Source organism: Callospermophilus lateralis, chromosome 3 (assembly GCF_048772815.1).
Source record: "Callospermophilus lateralis isolate mCalLat2 chromosome 3, mCalLat2.hap1, whole genome shotgun sequence".
NCBI lineage: Eukaryota > Metazoa > Chordata > Mammalia > Rodentia > Sciuridae > Callospermophilus > Callospermophilus lateralis.
The window spans coordinates 53,184,819-53,212,397 of NC_135307.1; positions in this window are offsets into that span (position 1 = coordinate 53,184,819).

Below are 27,579 nucleotides of genomic sequence, written 5' to 3' on the forward strand. Positions count from 1 at the left end.
TAGTTTTAGTTTTCGGTGGACACAACATCTTTGTTTGTATGCGGTGCTGAGGATCGAACCCGGGCCGCACACATGCCAGGCGAGCGCGCTTCTGCTTGAGCCACATCCCCAGCCCCTCTTTTTTATTTTTAACACATTTTTAATGGTTGCTATGTTTCCTTGTCTTTTTAGTATTAGGACTTTTATTTATTTTTATTTTGTTTTGTTTCTCTTTATATCCTTCCTTTGCCTTCTTAAATTCAAATTTTCATGTTCTGTCTTTCTCTCTCTCTTTACATACAATTGGATGTTTTATTTTTCTTCTCCTTCTTTATAGACATCACTTGCTACATCTCTCTCTTTTTTTACTTCACATTTTTTTATATTCAAAACCTTATTTTACATTCCTATTGTATTTCATTTTATGTTAATGAACTCTATTTTATCATGTTTTAGAACTATTTGGCCCATATAACTCCTGTACCCACCACTCATGTTGTAGCTGTTATTAGTACTGTGGAAGGCATTTTTGATACCTACTATTTCCATCAATGCCAGTCAATTTTATATATATATAAAATTTTGTATTGGTTTGGTTAGGTAATTAGTGTTACAGATTTCATCAAAGGCAATTGGTATTCACTTTAATGCTGTATATTTCTTGCTTCTGTTTTTACTATTGTTTGTTTCTACCTTTTCTTTTAGGTATTGGGAATCTACTGGGACACTGGAGACTCTGTTGAGGAGCTAAACCCAGCAAAAGTCAGCATACGTTGTTCAATACACAAATTAACCATGTAAAACTTCCTTGATACTTAAATACAAATAATAAATGAGACAGAAACCTCAAACTAACGACCAGGCCCCAAGGAATAATGGCTAGGAGGGTCCTCAAGTCCCATTCATGGACATTTACTACTACAGCAAAAACAAAGAATTAACAAAAAGACTGTGGATATGATATCTATGAGGTATCTCAATCTAGATCACTCTGCAACACTTTGGCAAGAAAAGGATGTGTCCCAAAGGCTCACACATGAGTGAACAATAAATCTCTCCCTGCAAATACATAAATCAAATACAGGAATAAATTAAATATGAAAAAAGGTAAAATTATGCCCTGTAAAGTTCATAATACTTCTGAAACTGATTCCAAAGATCTTTGTGTGGAACAACTTATTCCAAAGATCTTGAAGTGGATGAAAATACCATATAAAGAATTTAAAAGAGTAATTATTAAAAATGATCAAAGAATTACAAGAGAACATAGAAAAGGAATTGAGTTAATTAAGGAATTCAGTATAGGATATAAATGAGAAATACCAAAACAAGGGATATTGAAAAAGAGCAAAGCAAAAATCTTAAAAATTAAGGAAACAATAAATCTAATAAAGTGCTCAATTGAAAGTCTCTCTGATACAGAAGACCATACTGAAGACAGAATCTCAAACCTAGAAAACAAATTGGTCAGCCTTGATATTTGAATAATAGTAAAGAAAACAAAATTAGTAGCCATGATTTGAAAATGCAAGAAAATATTAAGAGACCAACTTTAAGAATCATTGCAATAAAAGACAGCTGTGAGATGCAGACTAGTGGCATGGTTAACCTCTTCAGGCAAATTATAAGAAAAATTTCCAAAATTTGAGAAAAAGATAGACATTCAAATACAGATGTGTTTAGAAGCCCAAATAGAAAAGATCAAAATAGATCAAAAACAAAATACAGATGAATTGTCATAGAATTTTACTAGGCATTTGAAGAAGGAATGCTAATGTTCCTTAAATTATCCCATGAAATAGAAAGTGATGGAACACTTCCAAGTTAATTCTATGTAGCCAGTATCACACTGATACCAAAAAAGGACATACCAAGGAAAGACAACTGCAGAGCATATATTCTTGATTAACTAAGAGGCAAAAACCTTTAATAAATTATTAGAAAATAGTATTCAACAATGTATTAAGAAGATTGTACATCAGGACAAAATTGGTTTTAATCCCAGGATTGCAAGAATGGTTTAACATATATAAATTAACAGATATAATTAAAGACAAAAAACACAAAGTCATATCAATAGTTGCAAAGAAAGCCTTCAACAAAATTCAGCACCTGCTCATGATTAAAAAAAAAACACTCAAAAAACTATATATAGAAAGAATTTACCACAACATCATAAAGGCTATGTATGTAAATCTAAAGTCAACATAATAATGAATGGAGAAAAACTGAAAGAATTTTCTCTAAAATCTAGAAAATTACTCCTTAATGCAGTAATTAATGTAGTAATTAATTACTCCTTAATTTAGTGCTAGAAATTCTAACCATTAGGCAGGAGAAGAAAGTAAAATGAATAAAAATAGGAAAGGAAGAAGTCATATTAATTCTCTTTGCAGATGACATGATCCTATACTTAAAAGATCTAAAAAAGCTCTACCAGAAGACTGCTAGAGCCAATAAACTAATTTAACAGAATAAGAGGTTACAAAATCAACATACAAAATCAATAACTTTCCTATAGAGCAACAATCAATTTACTGACAAAGAAATAAGGAAAACTATCTCATTCACCACAGCCTCAAAACAACAACAACAACAAAAAATCAATTAGAATTGTTCCTAGTTGATTCTAGGAAAAAATCAATGATATGAAAGCTGTATAAAATGAAAACAGTAGAACATTGAAGATAATAAAAGGAGCAGCTACTTCCCATGTTTGTACATAGGCAGAACTGATATTGCTAAAATGCCCATACTACCAAAAGCAATATACAGATTCAAGGTGAGCACTATAAAAATACAATGACATTTTAAAACTAGGAAAAATAGTCATAAAATTAATTTGGAAGACTAAAAGACCCTGAAGTGTCAAAGCAATTCTAAGTCAATAGAACAATGCTGGAGGCATCACAATACCTGACTTTGAATTGCCCTACAGAGCTATAGTAATAAAAACTGCATGGTACACATATAAAAGCAGACACAAAGATCAATAGTACAGAATAGAAGACACAGACACAAACCAATACAGACAGAGTTATCTAATCCTTAACAAAGCTGCCAAAAGCATACATTGGAAAAAATACAACCTTTTAAATAATTGTTGCTAAAAAAATGATTATCTATACATAGAGGAATGAGACTAGATCCTTATCTCTAACCCCACACAAGTGTCATCTCACAATGTACAAAAAAACTAAGAAAAAAACTTCGCAACTCCTAGAAGAAAATATGGGGTTAACACTTCAACAAATAAGCACAGAAAACCACCTTCTCAATATGATTTTAAACCTCAGGTAATAATACCAAGAGTTAATAAATGGAATGACTTCAAAGTAAAAAGTTTTTTTTTTTTTTTTTTTTTTTTTTTTTTTTTTTTTACTGCAAAGGAAATAAGAATGAAATAAGAGAACGTACAGAATGTAAGAAAAATTTTTGCTACTTATAGTTACTCTTCTGACAGAGGATCAGTATCCAGAATATAAATAACTCTAATAACCTAACAAACAAACAAACAAACAAAAAACCCAAGTAACCAAATAATAAATTGGTAAATGTACTATGCAGACGATTCTCAAAGTTAGAAATAAAAAGGGCCAACAAATATATGAAGAAATCTTCAACATCATTTGCAATGAGGTAAATAGAAATCAAAACCTTACTGATTATCATCTTAATGGAGTTAAAATGACAGCTATTAAGTATACAAACAATAATAAATACTAGAGAGGACATGGAGAAAAAGGAACACTTGTAAACTGTTGGTGGGACTGTAAAGTAGTACAACTACTGTGGATATCGGTATGGAAATCAGAATGGAACTAGCATATGACCAGCTATATCATTCTTTATCCTAAAGAATTAAAGTCATACTAAATATAACTATCATATATATAACTATATGTATTTAAATATATATATATCTCACCAGAGTGATACGTGCATACCCATGTGTATAGTACCACAATTCACAATAGTTAAATTATGTAACCAGCCTAAGTCTCTGTCAATGGATGAATGGAGTTAGAAAATGTGGTATATATACACAACAAAGTTTTATTCATCCATAACAAAGAATGGAATTATGTTATTTTCTGGTAAATGGATGGAACTGGGAAATACCATGTTATGTGAAATTAGCCAGACTCGAAAGTAAGACTTAAATGTTTTCTCTCACATGTGTAAGATAGAGTAAAATAAGGAGACAAAGACTAGAAAGTAAATGGTTGAAAGTTTTCTCAAATCTGAAAGCTAGAAAGAGAAGAGAGAGAGGAATAAAACAAAGACTAATCTTTGAGGACTATAGGAAGTGTTGGCTAATACAGTCACCAAAATTATGCTATTTCCACGTATGATTTTACCACAATGAATCCTGCTGTTTATATAATTATTATGCATTAAAATAACAATGATGGAAAGGAAATCAATAGAGTAGAGTCACTGAACTAGGGGGAGGAAGGAAGAGAGAGAGAAAGAAGGTACCATACTAAAGAATGTGGTTGATAAAACTATGTTGTGTACATGTACAAATATTACATAACAGATTTCACTATTATTTACAATGATAATGGCTCAATTAAAACGAACAAAAGAAGTGAGATAATAATGAATTACTTTATTCTAAGTAGTTCAGTGAATTGGGGTAAATTCCAATGTCCACAATCATGAATTTACTGATATAGCCACCCTGTGAGCTTGTGGTTAACTTCAAATGAGCTTAATGAGGTAGTTAAAGGAATAGCATTCAGGCAGGCCTGGATCAAAGCTGGGAGGAATTTTTCATTAAGAAAATTAGTACTGTGGATTTGGTATTGATTCATCCCAACTTTTAGTCAGCAATTACTGATGGATAAAGCTGTTACAAGCAGTGAGACCTGGTGGGAAAGATGACTAAAATAAATCAACACCTAGTAAGAATAATCAAAAGAAGTTTTGATGATTCAGAGAGGGTCTGTTGAATTCTGGCCTTGACTAAGTTGTTCTAATTGAGAGTCTGCAGTTGGCATTTGAAGATGATGGATCTCTGCTGATGTGGAAGCTACTATGTATTCCACTATATGTGGTTATGTTTGTGTATTGAACTGGAACTTTAAACTGAATTAATTTATACATTTACTGGTAATTGTAATATCTTTGAAGTTATTTTGTATTCATTCAGTTCTGATAGTTCTGATAGCTAAATAGCATTTGCCTTCTAAACTGAAAATTTGTAAATTAAAGTATCATCTTTATGAATAATAATAGTCACATTTATATTTGTTTAGATGAATAAAAGCAGGAATTAAAAAGAAGCAAATTTCTGAATCCTTCTGTAGATAGATGCTCTGCCCTCATGCACACACACAAAAAAAATGCCACTTGTTTGTGACATTGTTTTGTCAAAGCCTGTCTTTCAGTCATTTTCAATACAACATTGAATACTAAGAATGGCTGCAGCAGTGAACAGCATGTAAACTCATTGCTGTGTGAATGTTTAATTAGACTCATGCATCTTTAACCATAACATTGACATAAGTGATAAGAGTCTTAGCTCTTTCTAACCTCAGCATTCCTGAATATCTATGACATTTTCTTCTTGCTCTCAGGATGTTTTAAAAGTAATTTTAATCAGTTTAATCAGAAAAACACCTCCCTTAAAATGTATTCTGATAAAAACATACTAGTATGCTAGACACTCTGCAAATTGCTTATAGGTATATTTAATGCCATGATAATAAACTGCAGACCTCTTTTGTGTAGAAATTAGAGACAGTGGAAAATTCATAGTCAAAAACACAGTAAAAAGAATAGACCCATATTTTAAGCATATTTAAAATATTTTTTAACTTTTCCTATCTCCACACATCATGTCTAACTTAAATTATGGATATATACAGAGTTACAAAAAATTGTGCTGTATATGGGTAATAATGAATGTAATGCATTCCAATATTGTCATGTATTTAAAAACTAAATTTAAAAAATTATGGATGTGAATTTTAAAATAAATAGACTTTACCTCTAATAGAGTTACAAGTTCTTGGAGATTCTGACTCATACTTCTTACATTTTCTCCACAGTGTCAAAAATAAATGACCATTAAAAGAATATGGGCATGCAATAATTATTTATTAATTCACCAAATATTTGGTAGGTGTAGACCTGTATGCACGATCATGCACTAGAATTTATAGCAATTCAAAGCAATTGTGAAGCTCTGGTTGCTTACCTCCCTTCCCTTCTCATTTCTCTCTGGCCAGCTGTATCCTGTTGGTCTCCGCCTACATAAAGGATAGAGGAAGACTAGAATCCCAGAGTGGGAAGTAGATGCGGACTCCTTTCCTTTCCCTCTTCATTCTCATCAGGTTACCCCTACTGCACTTTGTTGCCAATGATAGCATTTTTTTTTCCTAAAAGCAACTTTAGGCTTCAATTTGTTGGTTTTAGAATACATTTCAAACAATTATACTGTTCTTTCAGTCAAATCAGTACCTGCTGTCTAAAGGCTAAATACCAATTTCCTGGATCCCAGATCCTTGTTTCTAAAGACCCACATAAACTGAGTAGCATCTTAGTGCAGATGTCCTGACATCAATCCTATGTGTTCTTTTCTCTGAAATATTATGTTTTAATTATTTCACTTTTTTTTTCTGTTTCCCTGATTGGCAGTTACTTCCTGCAGCAACACTTATGCAGTACAGTACTTTGTTTCCTTTTCTCTCTCCTTAGTTAAGAATTCTAATTTTGCCAGGCACAATGGCACATGCCTGTAATCCCAGTGACTGGGGAGGCTGAGGCAGGAGGATTGAGAGTTCACAGCCAGCCTTAGCAAAAGAAAGGTGCTAAGTAACTCAAATTACAAAAGAGGATAGGGATATGGCTCAGTGGTCAAGTGCCTCTGAGTTCAATCCCCAGTTCCAAGAGGAAAAAAAAAAAAAAAAAAGAAGGATTTTATTTATTTATTTATTTATGAGATAAACTATATCCAACATAAAATTGACCATTTTATTAATTTCAAGTGTACAATTTAGTGACCTTGGGTACATTTTCATTGTTCTGAAGCCTAACAACATATTTTCTTATAAGACTGGAATCCTGAATCCTGTATGTAATCAAAACAGTAAGTTCCCATTTTTCCCTTCCTCCTGTTTCCAGTTACCCTTCAATGTTTTGTTCTTTAAATTTGACATTCTAGGTACTCAGGTAAGTGGAACTGTACAACATTTATCCTTGTTTCACTTAGCATAGTGTCTTTATGCCTCATCTAAGCTATATCATTTATGCCAATTCTTTATTTTAAATCCTTTCTGTTAAAATAACTTATGTAGTTTCCATCTCCTAAATTGACCTTGATCAGTGCTGTGGTTCAGATGACTTACACTTTGCCAGGCGAGAAATTGATTGCCTTCAATTCTCAATTAAAAGTTAATGGAATCATTTTCAACTGATAACTGTTTCCATAAGGGTCAATTATTTGAGCTCTCAGTCATATATTACTTCTGAGAGAAGAATTTTACTTAAAATGACCCACAGAAGTGTGAGGGCAGTTTTCATTTTCAGAGAAGGGAACGGATGCTAAAATTTCCCATGGTGTTGTACCTACCATAGGTAGCAGGGTTTTTAAAAAATTATTATTTTGTTTAACAGAGAACATTAACTAATTATATTTTTCACCTAAATACATATCCTGAGTTAAGGGGCCTCATCATCTCAAGTAAGAGTTCATTATTCATCAGAAGAGTTTATATGACAATCACAAGTTACATGGAGATGGAGAACTTGATTAAAACTTGGCTAGTTGTTTTTTTCCTGCTTCATCTTACCATGGCTTAAATTATATCCCATGGAAGTGAGTTTTCTTGTTAATAGTGATGAATAAACAATTTGAAAATCATCCTGGTGCTATACATAACTACAGATAAATACTTATTTATCAGTCAATTTACAAAGTTTATAATATCAAAGCATTTTGACAATTTCTTTACACTCCATCTTTCTTTACAATATCTAACTGATTTTATTGGGTGGAATCTTCAGAAACATCTGGGCTTCAAGCCAAAATGTGATGCTTTTTGAAAGCTGATAAAAATTTCAACATAATATTTGAATGAAATATTCATTACTTTTTTAGCACAGTCAGAATTGCTGACTGAATTTGTTTATCAATAAAAATTATCTTAAAAAGTTAAAAAACGTAAGTCTTACCCTTTCTTACCTTCTAAAATTCATATTTAATATAGAAGTCATAGATGATGCTGTGTATTCATAGGGTCAGATTTTTTTAATTAGTCAAAGTATTTGAAAAAGTATTAGTTTAAGAAAGTATTGGCTTTTAAAAGTCAGAACTGAGGAATACAGTGTGTTCTCTGTCCTAATATTAAATCCGTCAAAGGCTTCTGAAGATAATTTTAGAGTATTTTAAAAGATGTTGTCAGAAATGCTCTTTTGTTGGAGATGTCAGCCTCAGTTTTTAATCTTAGATTTCACTAAATGTTATTATATTTAATAAAAATTCTCCAAAGCAAGTAAAAGTTATATGTATTTTATGCATATGGATATACCATATTGCTTTTCAGTAGCAAATGTTGTATATTGACTACCCTAGAGTTATACATCCTTCCCCTTTTACTCTCCTCTTTCTTATTAGTATAACTCAAGGTAAAGTAAAAATATGCCCTAATGCTAAAGACTTCATGCAAATGAAATTGCCTTCTAACATCAGATTAACCTTTGACCAGCCTTTCTGAACTAGGGCCTGTCATGTGATTAGCATTAGACAAAGAAAGGTAAAGAATGTTGAAAACCTGCTGAAAAACTCACATTTAAAAAAAAAACTCAAAAGAACAATGATTAGGATGCTAATGATAATAGATTGTATCTATTATCAATAGATTGTATCTATTATCAATCTATCAATAGATTGTTATGATAGCTATCTTGCAAATATAATAAAAATTAAGGGTAGGGCACTGGGATGGAAAGATCAGAATGCCTTCTTGCTGCCACATCTAAGCTTCCCCATAACCCTAGACTGCCCCTGTCTCTAGCTCTTAAGTAAACCGTAACTGCTACCACTTGTTATGCTATAATTTAACAAGACTTTATATTGAAGCTAAAACATTGCTAATATTAAATTAATTTCCTATTAATCGATAGTGGAGAAGAGATTATTTTTATAAATATTATTTCTCAAACTGGTACATAGTTGGAGGAAATATAGATTATTAATCCTGTAGAATAAATAAATTCAAGTTTTGATTAATAAGAATGATATTTGTAATGTTCACATCTAGTTTTCTTCAAAGGAAAATAATCTAATCTATTATTTATGCTTACTTCAAATACTGAAACAAAATTTATTCTAGTAACCTATGAAGACTCACAATAAAATATTGGAAGGAATGATATTTGAGACCAAAAAAAAAAAAAGACTTTAAATAATGCCTTTTAAATAAGGCCTTTTCAGTGATATAAAAGCTTTATTATAAAAAGTCTTCATAAATTCCAAAATAAAATAAAAACAACAATAAAAAATTTGTTATTATAGAGTAATAACTTTGGATACCTAGAGGCATAGATGTTCTCAATATTCTGAAATTATTAGCTATTAGCTTTGGATAGGAGATAAAATAAAATACTACATGCATTAATTTTTATCATTTTTATTTTTTATATAGTGGAATGCCTTATACATCATATTACACATAGAGAGCACAACTTTTCATATATCTGGTTATATATAAAGTATATTCACAGTAATTCATGTCTTCATACATGTATTTTGGATAATGATGTCTACCACATTCCACCATCATTTCTAACCCCGTGACTCCTCCCTTCCTCTCCAAACCCTCTGCCCTATCTAGAGTTGGTCTATTCCTCCCATGTTCCTTCTCCCTACCCCACTCTGAGTCAGCCTCCTTATATCAGAGAAAACATTTGGCATTTGTTTTTTGAGGATTGGCTAACTTCACTTAGCATTATCTTCTCCAACTCCATCCATTTACCTGCAAATGCCATGATTTTATTTGCTTTTATTTCTGAGTAATATTCCATTGTGTATAAATGCCACATTTTTTTAATCCATTCATCTACTAAAGGGAATCTAGGTTGGTTTAACAGTTTAGCTCTTGTGAATTGTGCTGTTATAAACATTGATGTGGCTATGTCCTGTAGTATTCTGTTTTTTAAGTCCTTTGGGTGTAGATCAAGGAGAGGGATAGCTAGATCAAATGGTAGTTCCATTCCCAGTTTTCCAAGGAATCTCCATACTGCTTTCCTTATTGGCTGCACCAACTTGTAGTCCCACCAGCAATATATGAGTGTACCTTTTTCCCCACATCCTTGCCAATACTTATTGTTGTTTGTCTTCATAATAGCTGCCATTCTGACAGGAGTAATATGAAATCTTAAGTAGTTTTGATTTGCATTTCTCTAATTGCTAGAGATGATGAACTTTTTTTTTATATATTTGTTGATTGTATGTCATCTTCTGAGAAGGGTCTGTTCAGGTCCATGGCCCATTTATTGATTGGGTTATTTGTTTAGTTTATTCATTTGTTTGTTTGTTTGTTTTTGGTGTTAAACTTTCTGCATTCTTTATATACTTTAGAGATTAGTGCTCTATCTGATGTGGGAGGGGTAAAAATTTGCTCCCAGGATGTAGGCTCTCTGTTCACCTCACAGATTATTTCTTTTTCTGAAAAGAAACTTTTTAGTTTGATTCCATCTCATTTATTGATGCTTGGTTTTAATTCTTGCACTATAGGAGTCTGATTAAGGAAATTGGGGCCTAATACCACATGATGATGATTAGGACCTAATTTTTCTTCTATTAGATGCAGAATCTCTGGTTTAATTCCTAGATCCTTGATCCACTTTGAGTTTAGTTTTGTGCATGGTGAGAGATAGTGGTTTAATTTCATTTTGTTGCATATGAATTTCTAGTTTTCCCAGCACCATTTGTTGAAAAGGCATTCTTTTCTCCAATGTTTGTTTTTGGCACGTTTGTCGAATATAAAACAATTATAATTTTGTGGGTTAGTCTCTGTGTCCTATATTCTGTACCATTGGTCTATGCATTAATTTTTAATAAAGTGAATTTCCTTGAAATTATTTATTCAGTCTTTCATTTGTTTGATCTCAACATGGATAAAGTAAAATTTACTACAGAATTTTTAGACTTGGTTTAATTCAAAGATCTATTGGTTTCCTGAGAAGTGCCAGATTATAACTATTAACACTTTAAAGGTCATTAAAATATTTATTCCAACTACTTAATGCCCTTTTTCTAGAGTGAAAACACCTATACGTAGTTCCTAAATGAATGGATGAGATAGCTTTACAATAAAACCATGTTTACAAAAACATCACCAGCTCTCTAAATTTGGCCTATGTGCTTTGGATATGGCCTATCATTAGATTGAAATCTCTAAAAGTTTGCAAAATTAAAGCTAGAAACATTATTATGGAACAAGTAATGGATTTGGGGAGAGATCTGGTAATAAAATTACAGCAGCTGACATGCTATCAAACATCTCCCACCAACAGTTTATGGCATATAAAAATTAAATATTTTTAGAGAAGAAAATATTCTAAAATAAATAGAAAGCTAATCTTTTAACAAATGTGTGGTGTTTGTTTTTAATGTCTTCTTCCTGCTTTATGCCTGACAGGAAACTCATTGCTTTTTACTTAAAAACAGAATACAGAGATAAATTTTGTCCATTCTATTATGTGCTACATAAAATGTATTTTGATAACCACAGCTTTTTATTTCCTCGTGTAGTTTCTAAGGGTCCATAATAAGGGAACAGGGTAGTAATGTGGTTCTCAATCAGGATGAATACATCTACTTCTTAATACATGACTTGCTTAAAGCCCATAATGCTTTTATTTTAGGATATTGAAAAAGCTTTGAGTTTATTTAAAAATAAAAAAAAGATATAAACTCTTATGTCAAAGAAAATGTTTCAATATTAATGGTAATATTTTTATAAATAATAAAACTATATGTTTATAAATGATAATTACTATATGTATGACTAAAATAATTTAAAATGAAAACAATTTTAATTTTTACTTTTTGTATAGGGAATCTCTCACTCTTCCTTTTTCTGCCCCGTTCAGAGATACTTGTGTGTGTGTGTGTGTGTGTGTGTGTGTGTGTGTGTAGGCAGACACACATATACATACATACATACACACAGTCAGAGAGGGAGAGATTGAGCAAGAGGTTCATAAAGCAATAAGAGAAGTGCAAAGTGCCTAGTTAGAGTCTAGGAAATAAGGTAGAAAGGTTTCTTGAGGTCCACAGCATCTCTTGAAGTGCAGTTTGTCAATCTGTATAAAGTTTCTGAATACTTGACTGAAGGTAGAGGATCCCCTCCAAAAATTATTCACATGGCTGTTGGCTAGAGGTTTTAGCCCTTCTCCTCTTGAGCTTCATGCTGCTTGTGATTGTCTTGCCCCTAAGTGAGTGATCCCTAAGAAAATGTGCATGAGCAAGCATATGGAACAGCAGACTGTCTTTCCTAAGCTTGGGGCCATCTTGGTGGTGAGCTGACACAACAGGAGAGTCAGGACAGCCACTGGACTACACAACAGGAGAGTCAGGACAGCCACTGGGCTACAGTCTCCTATGTGGAGTATAAAATAGAATACTGAACCTCAGACATGATTGCCCTCACTAAATCCAAAATTATAAGAATAAATATTATTAAAAATATTATTTCCAAGTAATTGAATACATCAGGATTTTGTTTGCTTCACATTGTTAAATTTAAGTAGAATAATATGACATTAATAAGAAGCTATTGATGGTCATTGAATATACCTAAACTGATAAGGTTTTCAAAAAGATCTTTTTGGAATACTATGCTCCATATTTAAATAACCCAAACATTCTTAATAAAAGAATAACTTACTATAAATATTTCTATATTTCCTTTGTTTTGTGTATTACTGCTTAAAATATACTTTAGAACAAATTTAGCATAAATAAGGTCAAGCATTAAACTGGATGAGATACTACTGTAATTTCTTTCTTTTAAAAGACATACCATGAAATTGAAATGTAGTCTTATATCTCAGCTAGTAAATACTTAGGCATTCAACCCAGTCCATAATCCAGGATTCTTCTTGATTTGCCATGTCTGCCAGATTTATCTTTCCCCTCAAGAGACTGCAAATAGAGAATGTACTTCACTAATTTCTTTTTATGAAAACATGAACACAAGTTGCATGCTTCTGTGTGAAACTAGGGCTAGCTTCTTGGTTTATTCTTCCTTTTCCATTTTTTATTTCCTCCTATGATTGCAGACTTTTTTGTTACTGAGTTTAAATATTAAGAAAGCAGGCATTTTTCCGTTTCTAGTTGATAGAACTTACACACATCCCTTGGCTACTGCAAGGGGAGAAGATAAACACAAATGAGATGAAAAAGTATATCAGTCAGAACTGGAAGATGTTAACTTGAGTTTGAACCTAAAGTAGAATAGTCACTGCTTCTTGAATTGCAATTGCTAATAGATACCGGAAATAATCCTTTCCAGCAGAAGCTTTAAGAAATAAATAAAAGTTGCAAACAGTTGAAAATGAATATGGTCCATGCAGTTCTTTCTCTTCATATCCTAAAACTTCTATTTAATATAAAATTGAGGATACGTGAGACACATTCATTTGAAATGTTAAGTCATTTACATAGAAAACATTAGCTTATGCCACAAAGATTTTTAAAATATATCTTATCACTTGCCCCTACATTTTCATTTTGTTTATTATATAGGTACCATTCTGATGAGAAAATTTAATGGTTTTCACTAGATTTTTTTTCCTATTTATTTCAATTTTATCATTGTTTCCCACACTTAACATTTCTTTTCTCTATAACATTCTAAATAGAAGAATAACATACTATAAATATTTCCATATTTCCTTTGTTTTATAACTTAAATGATTCATCTATGCATTCATTCAACAATTCAGAATTTGTTAAATATGATAAGTCAGTGTGAACTGCCAATTGTGGAAAACACAGACAGAAGTAAGTCCATGTTGCTGGCCTAAGATACAGCATTCTTGATAAAATGATCAGAATCACCCCATTAATATGTATTTTAAGCAATTATGTGTATTAGTAACAAATATTGCACATTCTTTTGTGCAGGGATCTCACATTCAATTGCCTTCTGCAGTACTCATACATGCCTTAAGATTACTAAAAAATCAAAACACCCTAATTATGCATAAAAAAATAACAAAATAAGGATAAATACACTGTACAGATCAGAAACTGTTGGTTTTCTTGTTGTTTCCTTCTATAGTCAAATGCAGAGAGGTTAGGCTGATTGGAGGCAATACATTCAACACACAACCTCACTTACTGAGGAAACAGCAAAAGAAGAGATACTGGCAGGAGCTAACTAACACCCTCTAATTGGAGGAGCAAGAGCAAGCCATGGGACAGATGGAGAGCAAAGTACTTGGATCAATTTTTATACTGCAAATCAACAGCTTTGAGAAGCAGCTGTGCTGGGAACTCCGGGGTTTGTTCAATGCCTAAACCAAGCAGGAAGCTGGTATTTCTGTGTCTCCTCCCTCATGAGGCATCATGTAGCACCAGGAAGACCAGGAAGAACCATACTTTGCATGAGTTATAGAGGCAGGACAAGGGAAAACAAACAAGACAACAAGCAAACAAGAAAAGGTTGTGCTGAAATTAAAGCCTTGGCAATATGGCTTCCAGTAGTCAGTGAAGCCAAACAGATGAAAGTGACTGTTTTGGAATTGGCAGTCCCTCACAAGCTCCTCAGGGCTGTGGATCATTGAACTCAAAATGTCTACTCTCATCAACCAGTGCTCTGCATGACATCTCTGTTGCAGAATACATTTCAGGTTAGTCTCAGGATTTTATATTTCATCTATTTTCTTTCTTTCCTACCTCTGTTTAGTTCAATTATATTAAAATCAAGCATTATAGAGTATAGATTTTTAAAAATAGATTCCGTGAAAAAACAGGAGTGTCAACAAAAGCTAAACTCCTTGTTATTATGGATCTCAGTACCAGGAAAATATATGGTCTCAAGCCCAGGTTGTCTTTAGCTCAACTTGGACTAATTCATGGTCATGCAGTACTGGTGGCTTCTGATGCCACCTGACTGAGTTAAAACAAGAGGATTAAGATGAAGTGCTATGATTTTTCAAAAAAAAAAAAGTTGACTTATCTTGAACAGCAAGAAGAATAGTTTATATTGTCAAACTTATCTCCTGCAACACTTAAGATTAATTTTTCACTTTGATATCATTAAATAGTAGGTTACTACATTAAAAATATTCAACTCATTGAGTATAAACTTTATTCTCTCAACTCAGCCTCCAAGAGATATAACATAAAATATCTATATATTTTTAAAATTGAATTAATATGACTAAGAAGCTATGTACTGACAGCCTATTGGGAATGTCAATCTCCATTATTACTGAAGTTTTTTTCACTGCTCTGTGTGTACAAGAACAATGGAATCCTAAGGAAACCTCAGACACATCATAGGAGATCTGCTTATTTGTAATTAGCTTACTGCTCATTTGAGGAAATAAACCAATGGAGAGAAAGAAAAAGAAAGAAAGAAAAAGAAGAAAGAAAGAAAGAAAGAGAGAGAGAGAGAGAGAGAGAGAGAGAGAGAGAGAGAGGGAGGAAGGAAGGAAAGAAGAAGAAAAGAAAAAGAAAACTTCAGAAACTGGACAAGAACCTACATTCTTTAGCTCACCAGAATTGTCTATATTGTCCTTGCCCCAGAGTACAAGGAATCTTGAAATTTTCAGTTCTGCTTATGAGTCAAACTTGGATTTGGAAATCTTCACTTAATGTAGGAGCCAAAGAGTGCTAGCTAGAATTACCTAAGGACAACACTCAGCCATTGTCCTAGTTTCTGACTCCTTCCCGACCTGGAGTGTCAGAAGGGAACCTGACATATGAACCTTTACATTGCATCTATTTGGAATCTTAAGCAATCCCCCTCCAACCTCAAACTTTAAAGTAATTCTCCTCTTTCTCTTCCATATTTTCTGAATATCCACAGGAATATCAAATGTTTAGAAATCAGTAACCAGGAATAAGTTGTACACATACTGCTGGTATTTAGCCTAGCAGAACATTTCTCTCCCAGGGCATGGAAACAAATAGTCTCATTACCTAATTGAAAGTGGAAAGGCAAGTCCAGAGAGAATAAAACACAAATTAATATTTCCACAAATTATCCTTCCCCTTACATAATTGAAATAAAAACAATACCATCATGGTATATTTTAATTTTAACTGGATATTGGAATTAATTTACTAGCGTTTTAAATCCACAATAAAAGATAAATTATTCTGGTAGTGATATGTATGTTCCTCGAAATTCGTAATAAATTACCTATTAAATATTGAGTCCTATGCTCTTATTACTAGTGATTAATTAGCAAATTATAATAATTTTGAATATAATACCAAATATATGTCAGGAGTTTACATACATTAATTCACTAGTTCTCAAGAAAGCTGAATCAGGTATTATTCCAATATTTCATTTGAGTCAATAAGATTAAATTTATATAAAGGAAAATAGAGGTATGTATCCAATGTCAGTATTCTGTATTTTCCGATCCTTATCATGGCACTTTTTAAAAATAAGAAAGAATCCCAGTATCAGTTTTGAGATGACATGTACTCCCTTGAAAATACCAGTATCATTGTTAATTTCAAAGTATAGTAAGTAATTATGCATGTTATCTTCTTTTCTAATTCCCTTAAATACCTTTGATATTATAGCCATCTCTTTTTTTAATATTCATTAGAGTTTTAGCAAATACTTTGATTAAAATAGTGAGGTTGTTTATGATCGCTTTATTAAAATAATATTTTGGTTAATTTCCTAGCTATTTTTATTATTTAACTCCTCATTTTATTCTTTTAATTTTCAGTGAGTTCACTTGCCAGGTGAAGAATAAATAAATTTCTTTTTTTTTTTTTAACTTTTTTAAAACGTTATTTTGTTTACTTTTTATGTGGTGCTGAGGATCAAAGCCAGTGCCTCACTCATGCTAAGCAAACACTCCAATCCTGAGCTACAACTCCAACCCCAAATAACTTATTTTTCAATGTCCCTTATTGTTATAAATATTCTGTGAAATCTCACTTCAGTGATATACAGTTGTATAATATTTTAAGTATTTTTAAATGCAAATTATGATAAATTTAGACAATTTATCTTTACATTATTCAATAAATTATAATTATTTTAATTTCCAATTATTTAGTTTTATATTTTTTCTTTGGGACATTAAATTCTCATATAATTGCACTGTAGTGTTGGAGAACAGAATTTATACAATAGTCGATGAAAATTTTTGAGACCCATTATAAGATGTATGACATATTTTCTATATATTTTGAAAATAGGCAAATTTTACAATTGCTGAAAGCAAAGTTACTCATATCTTGATGAGATCAAACTTGTTGATTTTGCTAAAGGCTGTTTTGCTAATCATTAGCTGTATAATTAGTTCATAAATGGCCAGTGTATTTATATCTCCCACTATAATGATGTGGAAACTCTACAGGTCCATTAATGTGTAGTTTTTAATATTCAGGCTATGTTTCAGGTATGACATTCATAAAATACATGTACCATGTTATTTAAGTAAATTTTCTTATATTACAATAACTTTCTTTATTCTTAAAAATATTTGATGTAAAATTATTTCTTCTGACATTAGTATGGATTCATTATTTAAATAGTTTTGTTTTAAAGAAGACACTGCTACTTTCAACATGTGTGTATGGGAAGGGTAGGGGAACAATGCTCCAAACCTCTTCTTTCCAGGAGAGGCAAAGGCTACACTTATGAAATATTTGGAGCTGGGCTCTAACTGTTGTGGAATAAAAGCTAAACTTCTGTAGCCTAAAGAAATATGTTGGTTCATAAGTATTTTGGTTCATAAATATTTGTGCTCTTCTAAATGTTCTATGCCAGAGAAAAAGAACCACAACAAGAAAATTATCAACAAGCAAAGTTAAACGTGATTATATACTGTTAAAACTGTCCATTGCACAATCTCTGAAGACATTTTATGTGTAGTGACAATTGCTGTTGTAGTGCATGACCTGGTGTCACTTAAAGTGTTAAAGGTGATCTACTGTAAAGGAGACACTTGTACTAGAAGCACTAACAAGACCTTCAGTTGTGTAGCCTATGCCTTCTCCTGAAGTTATCTTGATGTTTGACAATTTAGTTTCAAAATTAGAAGCTGAAAAGTTTCTTTTCAAAGCAGAAAAACATATGTGTTCAGCTTTATTCACTTGAGCCATCAAAACAATGATTAGCTCAGAAAAATATCCCAGACTCCCACACAAAATGTGTTTGCTAACATTACATAGAAATGATCAAAACAGAAGTGATTTTCAGAACCTATACAAGAGCCAAAATATATTTTTAAAAAACAATTTAAAGAAGACTCAATTATAAAGAGCTCAGTTATTTCTGTGTTATTAAGAAATGGAAATCCTGTTCTCCACTATAGATATCCTCAATGTAAATGAAAGTACCTCTTTGGAAAATAAAGACAGTCTTTGGAAAATAAAGACAGTCTTAAAAATTCTACCTGCATTGCTTTACTTATAGAAATTAACTTGACATTAACCTATATTTTACACCAATAATTATTAAAATTCTTCCTGATCATCATGAATCCAGTATCAGCATATCTAACTCCTATTGCAAAACAAAGAAAGATGACAAGTCTTCATTAGTAGAAGTAGACACTCTTCTTCCAAGGTCCTTTGAACAGGAATCGTATTTGTAACTGTTCCTCAATTCCTTCAAAGTTACACATAACAAATACACCTACAGGAACCTTTCCTATGAAAGGTTATAGGAAATTTTGAGTTATATAATTTTGACTAAATTTGAATTATAAATTTTGAGTTATATAATTTTGACTACTCCCTTGAGAGGGAGTAGGCGTTAGTCAAAATTCTATAGAGAAGTCACTTTTTTGCTTTCCCCTAAATATATCCATAGTATCACATATCTGTAAACAGTTTTGATGTTGAAATTAAAGAAACATATCTACAATATATTACATTTTACTAAACGTTGCAAATAAAAATCTTACAAATAAAAACATTGCATTTATACACCCTGCTGTTCTGATTTAAATGTGATTAAAAAGTTTGTTATTGTTAAATTGGAAAAATAATTTGCTTCTACTTCATTCAAGAAATATGTTTTATTCAAAAGACTTCATTGGACAATGACTGCAGATACTCCAATAAATATTTGGAAGTTGTAGAAGTTTTTAATAAAAGATGTGATTCCAGGTCACAGAACATAAACAAGCCTTTCAAATTTTGAGTTCATTTCATTTAACTTGAATTTCTGAAAATCATTGGTCCAGAAACCCCTAGATTAAAAAAAAAATCAATGTTCAAATCATGATTTATTATAAGTTATAAACAAAAAGTGTTTCCCAATATGTTGCATGAATTTAAACTTCAAAACAAGTATATTGAAGTTAATTAAAGAAAAACTTTAAAAAGGTAATCATAAACTTTTGTAATTCAACATACAAAAGCTTAGCAAAATGCCAATAACTCCCACTGCCCTGTAAATTGATGTGATACTTTAAATGGTGATAGATACTTGTGAAAGGATAAAAGAAATTGAAATTAAAATGTAAAGGAGCAGGTTTTGTAAAGTTTCTAAGCTGCACTCAGAACCTGAAATTCCTGTGGCAGTTCAGACAATTCCCGGAACTGCCCATTAGATGTGTGTCAAAATCTTCCCTGACCACCTTGTTACTTAACAACCCCTTCCCAGAAACCGTGCAGCTCAGCACGTATACATCTCAGGGCTTCAACCAATCAGTTTAAATGTATCCCCCTCCTCAGGGCTAACCAATCACCCCCTGCCTGACCTGTTCCCGCCAATGAATGTGCTAATCATGTTTTAGAGTTGTTGTTTGATTTTCCCACGGTATATGATGATTTGCTAAAGGAGGCTATGATGTATGTAGAGTCCCTGCCCTCTCCAAAGAATGTATATAAACTCTGCTCAAGTTGTTCTCGGGGCTCTTTGTTCTCTGCTCTTCTGAAGTGAGCTCTGAGCCCCAGCATGCTGGACCCCCAATAAACCCTTTGCTATTGCATGAGACGGTCTCTTGGTGATCTTTTCCTCCAACATCTGCCCGACCTTTTCACTTGTAACAGTACTATATTTTAACAACAATAATGTTTATGTCCCACAAAGTCAAGAAATTGACTGGCATCTTAGAAATGTAAGGTCCAGAACTAAACACTTTCTTTATTTTCATTTGTTTATTTATTTCTGTTACTGAGGATTGAACCCTGTAATCTACATCTCCATCCCTTTTTACTTTGAGACATGGGCTTGCTAAATTGCTGAGGCTGCCCTCTAATTTGTGGTCCTCCTGCCTCAGTCTCCCTGGAACACAGACTTGTGCCATCACACTGGACAACATAGCACTCTTTTTAGGACATGTTGCAGTTTGTAAAGAGATCAGTGAAAGATCTTAAGTTGCAATCTCAATAAAGGACTTCATGGGAGGAAAAAAAAAAGGCCAAGGAAAAGATGAAGCTCCATTAAGAAAATTTGTTTAAAACAGAGAGTTTGGAGCATTCAAAAATTTGTAGATAGTATAGTTGGTACCATAATGGACCATTGTGTATTCTGGGATGTGTGGTCATGTGTTATAGGTTCTGAAAATCACTTCTGATTTGCTCTTTTCTGTGGAATGCTAGATAGCACCCATAGTTTGTATGGGGTTCTTTAGGATATTTTTTAGAGCTAATCATTGTTGTTTTGATGATTCGTGTGCATAAAGCTGAATAGATATCGTTTTCTGCTTTGAAAATAAATTTTTCAGCTTCTAATTTTGAAACTGAATTTTCAAACAGCAATATAACTTCAGGAGAAGGCTTGGACAACTGTAGCTCTTGTTAATGCTTTTAGTACAAACATCTGTTTTACTGGAGATTGCTGCTGACACTTTAAGTGACACTAGGTCAAGCATCACAGTAACAATTGTTACTTCACATAAAAAAATTTTCAGGTGTTCTGCAATGGATAGTTTTAACACAGTGTATCATCACGTTTAAGTTTGCATGTTGATAATTTTCTTGTTGTGGTTATTTTTCTCTGTCATAAAACATTTAGAGGAGCACAGATATTGTTATGTTTCCCGAGGCCAAAATATTTACTTAGCCTACAGAATTTTTGTGGATGTAGTCTACTTTATATTTAAGTAGTTTTCTTGGTTTATTTTTATTGATTTAAACTTCACAATACTCAAATCCTGTTACTTTTACCTTCTAACCCTGTAATTATTTTTTGTTATAATTTTTTTTACTTGAAATTAGATGATAGCAAACAAAAGGGATACTAAAATTAGACACCATATACACAAGCTAATTTGATGCAACTCTAAGTGCTTGTCACTTAAATGACATACTCTAAGTCCAGTCTAATTAAAATGTGGTTCTTGAAAGCACCAGATCATAAATAAGTCTTATTTCACCAGTTCCTCAGATGTGTGAGGAAAACGCACAAACACAGAAAAATTATGAAAAAACTTCCACTCTCATCTATATATTTATATTAACTATGTCTCATCCTTTTAGAAAATAAGCAGAGTAAAACACCAAATCTCTTAAGTGTTCTTTCCTCTTCCCATAAAACCTATACAAGTTAAGGAGAAAATGAGAGTGAGTTCAGACTAGAATGTTCGGCTATATATTAACTCAAAGGACTGACTTTTCCTCACATGTGATAAGAGTCTGGGCAAGTTAATGAAAACTACTTGCTTGCTGGTACACCAGGTTACTCAGGAGGCTAGTTGTATGTTGAGAGCTACAGGGGAGTCAGAATGACTCCTGGCATATTGCCAGAGGGAATGCTTGAAAGGTGAGATGATGATTTGAGTTAAGCTGTATATAATTGCTTTGATGCTGGATTGATTGAGTTGTAATATGGACCCTGCTCCAGGAATAGGGCGGCTCCGGGAATCTGCCTTGGCGCCTGCTACTTTGGGGGAGGGGGGTCAGGGAGATTGCGCAAGGAGCCCAGTGGAAGGAGTGTGTTCCCGTGTATTGTGTGTGCAGTGCCAGTGAGAGTTGGGGGATAAAGAGTTGCTGTTTGAACCTAGGCTTTGTGGTGGCTCAGTTATTTGTACAGCATCCCAAAGAAAGCGAGGCTAGTGATGTCACTAGTCAACCTATCCCACTAGCTGAGCACAACAGGTCTGTCTACATCACAACTGTAATTCCAAAAATCTATCTTTCTTATTCTGAAAACATTTTCAGAAAAAGATTCATGAGTTAAACTCAAGAATATCCTTTTTATTAGCTGAAAAATAGTTCTATTTCTTCTTAAAAATATTTTTGAATTGAAAGTATTAGTTGATTTGGAATATGATAGAAGGAAAATATACTTTATAATGTCTTTATAATGCATAAATAATTTGAACTCATAAGTTTTTTACATATTTAAAAATAAATGAGGGCTGGGGTTGTGGCTCAGTGGTAGAACCCACCTCGAATGTGGGAGAGCCTAAGTTCTATCCTCAGGACCACATAAAAATAAAGGTAAATAAATAAATATATGGATATGTACAAGTAGAAAATTTAAATAAAATAGATGACATATATTTATGGATTTATGGATTATATCTATTTATCGTAACATGACTTAAATAGATTTAAAATTATTAACATTATTCATTTTATTTAAAGTACAAATAATAAATCAATTATATGTTAACATCAATAGAATTTATTCAAAAATTTTTGTTTCAACACCACAGTTATTTTCTGGATTTTTTTTAATGTCTGTGTCCTTGGGAGACAGCATACTTGTTTTTGCTTCCCATCTGCCATTATATGTTTATTTGCCTTTCAGATACAGTTCAGGAACTATTTAATAATTTTTAAGAAAATTGTGGCCATTCTAATGTAACAGTACAGCAAATCTTAAGAACTGATTTTATCTTTAAAGGTAATGAGTAATTAAAATGTATAATTAGAAATTAGATTAGAAATTAGAATTGGGATGTATAATTAGAAACCAGACCAACATTGCATTCTGTATTTTTGTAAGAGAATGAATGTGAAAAAGGTAAATAATATTTTAGAGTTGTGAAAAGAGTTTCACCTTATAGCACCCCAGAGAGTATCTTGAACATCTTTAGGTATCCAAAGCAAAATGTTGATAATTGCTATCTCTAGTCATCATTACAACCAAAGTAGCACCTGATAAATGAGTATTTACATTTTTCTAAGAATTAAAAAAAAAATGATTGCATATTTTATGGTATCATTTAAAATTTTTTTGAAACTGCAAAAATTTTAAAAGTAGATAAGTATTAAGAAAATACTATCACAACTAGTTTACATTCTTTACAATAGTCCTTTTAGTATGCTTGAGAAGACCAAAAGGTAACTTTTCCAGTCTTTGAATCTATTAAGTAAATCATTATCTACTAAATGTTTAGATTAGAAATTTAAATCTTAGTTATACATGTTATTGTTTATGATGTTTTCTCATAAATTTCTCTTTCTGTTGAACTTCATCAATTTAACATGCTAATTTTGTTGGTTTACTTTTGTTGGAATTTCAGTGGTTTCCAAATGCTGTTGGATTACAGGATTTTAAAACTTAAAATCTTTTATAGTATTTTTTAAATATTTATATGAATAATATATCACAGACTGAAAAATAAAATTATCTTTTTTAAAATAGATAGTCATATTACTAACAGAACATTGAAACAATGTCAATAATGACACTTTTAAGAAAATGAAAATGTTTTATAAAATACGTTTAATTTGCTGCCAATTTCTGATAATTTATACTGATTCATATAAAAGTGATATATGCTATATGTACATATACCACATATATGTATGTATGTTTAGATATAGATTCAAATATAAATATAAATATAGTTATAGACATAAATATACAATGAAAAGTATGTTCTGAAATATTTCTCATAATCCTCAATATTATAATTTAGTGTGGATAAGACTGTGGAATGAACATATCAGTTTAGTACAGCTGAAATTATAGGCAACATCTATAATCCCACTTTATGTATGACAATTTTATTTTCAAAAAGTGCATGTATAGTTTAGTATTAAAATTTGTCACAGGATGAAAATAATAATTAAATGTTTTTTATGTAACTCCCCACCTACCAGCAATTGATTAAAAATGAAAACAAGGTAAAACTTCAATACTAGGATTTATTAATTTTTAAATGATATCTTCTCAGTGATTTGTTCATTTAATTTTTTTCATAAAAATATTACTGAACAGAAACTATGTGAATACATTTAGTCATACGCTAATAAACTCACTCATTTTTCTTTTTAGAGAGAGAGAAAGAGAGAATTTTTAATGTTTATTGGGTTTTTTTAGTTTTCGGTGGACATAACATCTTTGTATGTGGTGCTGAGGATCGAACTCAGGCCGCACGCATGTCAGGTGAGTGCGCTACCGCTTGAGCCATATCCCCAGCTCACATACTCATTTTCATATTCATTTTTGTTCGCCATGCAGTGATAGATGTTGAGCATCCATGTGAAGTGCAAATTTGTTCAAATCTCAGCATTTTTGGAACTGAGTTTCTGGTTATGTTCTTAGATTATCTATTGCTATGGCCTTACTAATTTTCTTTATCTTACTTATCCTTGCCCTACTACAAACACAACTTCTTGCTCAGCTTTGTAAAGAACCAGAATCTTTTAAGTTATCTTTAAAAAGATATCTTTAACAAATATTTTAGTACACACCTATTTCTTTGTCATAACTATTCAAATATAATTTATAAAATGTATGTTAACATACCTTAAAGGCTTATGGTATTATTCAAGCAATATGGCATGATGATTAAATATTTTCAATAAAAAAATGCCAGAAATATGTTTTTTTTTCTATCAATTATGTATGGAAAATTTGAGCCCTTCTCCATGTCATTATACCCTTATATCCTAACACATGTGTCTTCACTACTCCACATTCGAAAACACTTAGATAATTTCAAACCAATGTAGTTCTGAAGATCAAAACTGAACCCACTAAAAGAATTCCTATCTGTGTCAAAGGTGGAAGTGGTTCAAGAAACACATCATGCCCAATTTGACAACCCAATTGAGCGAGGTTAACCAGCCTTTACTTGTGAATTCACACTTTTACTATATCCGCCACATCTCCCTCTCTCTCTGGTCTCTGCAATAAAATGCATCTAGTACAATTACCTGTGCACTCAGTCTAGTGCTTTGTTTTCATGCCCATTGATGATGCAAGGCTTTGAGAGGGTCACATATTGAACCCTAAAGGAAATCACTGACTGGAAATTTCATATAGAAGTAAAATATATTTAAATTTAGAAATTATGGATAATGCATTAAAGTGATTCTATTAAGTTAATTAGGTATTAAAAAGTCAAAGAGAAAAGGAAATTAGTAATTATTTTGAAGTCAAATTACTTAGTTAAATAATTTTCATTAAACTCAAATAATTTTTTGTTTCTTTTCTGTTTTGCTTTGCATTGCATTATCACACACATAGCTATTATACACAAAAACAGTAAAATAAATTTATGTTAAATGAATAGATCATAATATGTTTTAGAGACACACTAAATTTTTGTTTTAAATCCAGAACTGAAACTGTCTTTTGTGAGTTTTTTAAAGTACCAATAATTTCTATTTTGAATTAACCTATGTTTTATATATTAATGAATTGCTTTACATGAATCATCTGAAAACTTTGTGGTAAAAGGAAGACTATTATTACTTAGAATTTTTTGGATTGGAATTTAGACTGTACTAACCTGGGTCACTAATTGGCATGTTGAGATGGGGCACTCTAGGATGGTCACATTCACATATCTGGTACTAGGTGTCTGCTGTAGATTCACTTGAAATTGCTTTTAGGGAGCTAAATATGGAGATGTGCTTCAAATTACAAACATTCTGTCACATTCTATTGCAACCTGAAAATCATCAGGTGAGCCTAGGTTAAGTTGTGACTAAAAATATCTTACCTCTTGAGGGAAAGAGTTTGAAAATATTGACTATATTAAATATGCCTTAGCTTGCTAAATTTTTCTTGCATGTATAGTTTTTGACTAATTTATTAAAATATATCAAAGCAATGTTTGAAGCAAGATAAAATAGTGGATGGGCTCTATTACATGCTCCTTGCATCATACAGATTCCTACATATGATGGTTTCCAGGCTGTGTTTTAGTTACTTAAATTCCTGGATTTTGGCAAATTATTTACATTTTATAAATCATGTCTGAAATTTATTAAGTTGGACATTAACCACATTTAGTGTTGTCCATGATTTCTTCAAGTCAGTATCTGAAACTTAATTTTTTAAAAAATATTTTTTAGTTGTAGTTGACATAATACCTTTATTTATTTACTTATTTATGTGGTGCTGAGGATCGAACCCAGGGCCTCACATGTGCTAGGCAAGCGCTCTACCACTGAGGCACAACCCCAGCCCCTGAAACTTAATTTTTAATTCATATAGTAGTTGATTTATTTTAAAGTTACAGAAATACAATAGTATGTCCCCTTGAATTTAGTAATTTTATACAAGCTAAGTTTGTATAAGAGGAGAATAGAGATTGATTCTAATTTTATATGCACTAGTTTTGAACATTCAGTATATATAATATCCTTACCTTGATTGAGACAATCGTGTATGCATTGGCTAGTGAAAATATGTCTTAAATGAAGTGTTATTCACACTTACTAAAAGTGCATATATAAAAATATTAGGACCAAAAACTGTTTTATTGATAGGATTATTGAAAGACCTAAGCAATTTCGTTCTGCTTGGGATCTTATTTTGCTCTGAAACTTAACCTCTGACTTATTGTAATCCTAAAGTCAAGAAAAAACCTACAGAAAAGCTCTGTGGAAACAGTTCAGTTCTCGGAAAAGCCAGAAAAGCCGCAGATAGGCCAAGATAACCACATATCTGAAATTCCAGATGGCTTACACCTAGGTGTGGTGACCAGTATCTAAACTAGAAGCCCTGCAGTTTGGCACATACTCCCCTTGCGACATCCTCACGGTTTAAACCAAACAGTTTAAATGAATCCCCCTCTTGAAGTGACCAATCCCTCCTACCCAAGTTGTTCCCGCCAGTGAATGTGCTAATCATGTTTTAGAATTGTTATTTAATTTTCCCGCGGTGTGTGATGATTTGCTAGGAGATGCTATGATGTATGTGGAGGTCCCTGCCTTCTCCAAAGAATGTATAAAACTGCTGCAAAACCTGGGCTCGGGGCCTCTTAGCGTCACCTGTTGCTGTGTGTGTGCGGAGGATCGAGCTAGCTCGCAATAAACACCTCTTTGCTGCTTACATCGATCTTGGGTCTCTGGTGGTCTTTTGGGGATCCCGAATTCAAGCATAACATTATCATGTTTAGGGTCATATAAAAACATTTACTCATAACAATGGTATTTTGCAACTATTATTAGTATACTTGAGTCTTTTTTGATTTAGGTAATATTTAGATGAGATCTTGAACTTTAGACTT